The sequence below is a fragment of the Bos indicus genome, chromosome 6 (assembly GCF_029378745.1).
Source record: "Bos indicus isolate NIAB-ARS_2022 breed Sahiwal x Tharparkar chromosome 6, NIAB-ARS_B.indTharparkar_mat_pri_1.0, whole genome shotgun sequence".
In the NCBI taxonomy this organism is placed as follows: domain Eukaryota; kingdom Metazoa; phylum Chordata; class Mammalia; order Artiodactyla; family Bovidae; genus Bos; species Bos indicus.
The window spans coordinates 82,014,127-82,018,096 of NC_091765.1; positions in this window are offsets into that span (position 1 = coordinate 82,014,127).

Below are 3,970 nucleotides of genomic sequence, written 5' to 3' on the forward strand. Positions count from 1 at the left end.
ATAAATATTAAGTCTCCAAGAACCTCTAATTTTGGAGGCAAAGAAGGTACAGAATATGTGCTGTTATAGCAATAGTCTTCAAAAGCTGAAGTAAACCTCTGGTTTTCCAGAAAGTATATTGGCATGAATAATTTGAAGAGAATAATCGTCCAGACCCTCATGTACCATTTCCTAACAGCAACCTAATTCTGGTCCTCATTGTCTTTTCTAAACTCTCCTTTCCCAATAACTTGTTTTCCCTTTTGCAATAAAAAGGAATACCTTTCATCCACCAATAAGGCACTGCAATATAACAGAAAAAACAAAAACTTCTAAAGAAGCAAACATAGAGATGAATGATAAAAGAATGAGACACTGAAAGCCCTGTGGTCATAAAGTCCTTGTAAAATTTGTTAAAGTGAGCACATTATGACATGTTCTTCTGTCAAAATTTTCACATGGTTACAAACCTGTGCTTTATGTATGTATGTGTATATACATATATATGTACATATATATGTGTGTGTGCATGTATTTATTTATTTATATTTATCATCTATCTTTCATTACTATCTTGATACTCAGAAATTAGAGAGCAAAATAAATAGGTATATTAATGTACTTAATGGAATTGATTAGGGAAGAGAGACTTTTCTGACAGAAATTGTATGATTTCCCCATTGTTCTATTAAGTACTTGCTTTATCAATAAGTCAAATTGTGCATGTTTTCATATATTGGAAGACCTAGACTTGCAGCTCAAAATATTCATGAAAGTACATTTGCAATAGCAAAATATATTATGGCAGAAATACATACTTGACAAATGTTAAACTTAGACATTTTAAATGTAGAATGTTTCATCAGGAAAACAGAAACCACTCCATATACTGTAAGCAGGAATGAAATGAAATGGCAAGTTAAGTGCTTAGAAAATCATTGAAAGAGATGAATAATGAAATGATTGGAAAATCTCCACCAGATTTCAGGTTCATTCATAGCTTTTGGAGAATTAAGAAAACTCAGAGAATATCAGAAAATTATTCCAATGAGTATAGCTCCCTAGAGCATTAAGGAAGTTGATTTGCCAAGAAATGTCTTGAGTTTGCCACAAAACTTGTGGCTATTTCAGCCTCAACCTCTGCTGCTCTTGTTCATTCGCTAAGACACTCTTTGCATCCCATGAACTGCAACATGCCAGGCTTCCCTGTCCTTCACTGCCTCATGGAGTTTGCTCAAACTCATGCCCATTGTGTTGGTGATGCTATCCAACCATCTCATCCTCTGTTGGCCCCTTCTCCTCCTGCTCTCAAGCTTTCCTAGCATCAGAGTCTTTTCCAATGAGTTGGCTCTTCTCATCAGGTGGCCAAAGTATTACAGCTTCAGCACCAGTCCTTCCAATGAATATCCAGGTTGATTTCCTTTAGGATTGACTGATTTGATCTTCTTGCAGTCCAAGGGAGTCTCAAGCGTCTCTTCCAGTTCCACAATTTGAAAGCATCAAGTTTTTGGTGCTCAGTCTTCTTTATAATCCAACTCTTACATCCATACCTGACTTGTGGAAAAACCATAGTTTTGACTATACGAATGTTTGTTAGCTAAATGATGTTTCTGCTTTTTAATACACGGTCTAGGTTTGGCATAGCTTTCCTGCAATGGAGCAAGTATCTTAATTTCCTGGCTGCAGTCAGCATCAGAAGTGATTTTGGAGCCCCCAAAAATAAAATCTGTCACTGTTTTCACTTTTGCTCCTTGTATTTGTCATAAAGTGATGGGACTGGATGTGATTATCTTAATTTTTTGAATGTCAAATTTTAAGCCACCTTTTTCACTCTCTTCTTTCATCCTTATCAAGAGGTTCTTTAGTTCCTCTTCACTTCCTGTCATTAGAGCAGTGTCATCTGCATATCTGAGGTTACTGATATTTCTCCTGGCAATCTTGATTCCAGCTTGTGAATCATCCAGCCTGGCATTTTGCATGAAGTACTCTGCATTAAAGTTAAATAAACAGAGTGACAACATACAGACTTGTCATTCTCCTTTCTCAATTTTGAACTAGTTCATTTTTCCATGTCTGGTTTTAATTGTTGCTTCTTGACCAGCATATAGGTTTCTCAGTAGACAGGTTAGGTAATCTGATACTCTCATCTCTGAGAATTTTTCAGTTTGTTGTGATCCACATAGTAAAAGGCTTAGTGGTCAATGAAGCAGAGGTATTAATAGATATGTTTCTGGAATTCCATTGGTTTCTCAGTGATCCAATGAATCTAGGCAATTTTATCTCTGGTTCCTCTGCCTTTTCTAAATCCAGCTTGTACATCTGGAAATTCTTAGTTCATGTATGACATGATTTTAACTTGAAGGATTTTAAACATAACCTTGCTAACGTGAAATGAGCGCAATAGTATGGTAGCTTGAATTTCCTTTGGCATTGATCTTCTTTGGGATTGGAATGAAAACTGACCTTTACCAGTCCTGTGGCCACTGCTGAGTTTTTCAAATTTTCTGGCATACTGAGTCCAGCACTTGAACAGCAGTATCTTTTTGGATTTGAAATAGCTCAACTGGAATTCCATCACCTCCATTACCTTTGTTTGTAGTACCACTTCCTAAGGACAACTTGACATTACACTCACAGATGTCTAGTTCTAGGTGAATGACCACACCATTGTGGTTATCCGAGTAATTAAAACCTTTTTCATATAGTTCTTCTGTGTTTTCTTGCCACTTCCTCTTAATCTCTTCTGCTCTGTTAGGTCCATACTGTTTCTGTCCTTAATTGTGCCCATCCCTGCATGAAATATTCCCTTGATATCTCCAATTTTCTTGAAGAGATCTCTAGTCTTTCCCATTCTACTGTTTTCCTCCATTTTTAGCATTGTTCATTTAAGAAGGGCTTCTTATCTCTCCTTTCTCTTCTCTGGAACTCTGCATTCAGTTGGGTATATTTTTCCCTTTCTCCTTTGCCTTTCGCTTCTCTTCTTTTCTCAGATAAGTAAGGCCTCCTCAGACAACCACTTTGCCTCCCTGCACTTCTTTTACTTTTGGATGGTTTTAGTCACCACCTCCTGAACAATGTTATGAACTTTCATCCATAGTTCTTCACATACTCTATCAGATCTCATCCCTAGAATCTATTTGTCACTTCCACTGTATAATCATATTCAGCCCATAACAAGAGCATTCTCTATTTCTCCCTCTATTACACTTCTGGTTAATGCTATGTCCTCTCTGCCACTCCTTTAAGTTGGCCAATTTCTTTTTATTTTTATTTCTGACTCTTTAATATGACCTCCAGCTAAATCTCTTAACATCCAGAAATTTGTTTCAAAATTCACACTTATGAAAGTTTTGTGCTTGACCCTGAGTGTCTTGAGTTACTACTTCTTGTCAAGGCACAGTTTCTTGTTAAATATATCCAGTGATTTCTGCCCAGTTACCAATCATACTTCCTGATTTTTAAAAATTTATTTTTTCTAAATAGTGACTTAAATCTGACTTTTGTATTGTACATTCTAAGATTTTTTATTTGGTAAAATATATATAACCTGAATTTAACCATTTTAGTGTACAATTCAGTGGTGTTCAGTACTTTCCAAATGTTGTGCAGCCATTCCCTCTCTCTAATTTCAAATTATTTCATCCCCTAAAGGAAACCTCACACTCATTAAACAGTCAGTAGCCATTCTCTTTTCCTCCAGCCCCTGCCAACCACTAATCTGCTTTTTTTCTCTATAGATTTATCCAGTCTGGATGCTTAATGTACATTAAATTATATATTTTACTTTTGGCTTCTTTCACTTGGAATGATATTTTCAAGTTTCATTCATGTAAATCCATAATGTATCAATACTTTTCATGTCTGGGTATTTCCTCATATGACTATACACATTTTTAAAATTCATTTTGTTGTTGGACATTTAGGTTGTTCCAAACTTTTGGCTAGAAGAACTGTGCTACTATGGACTCTTGTGTATCTGATATGTTTTCAT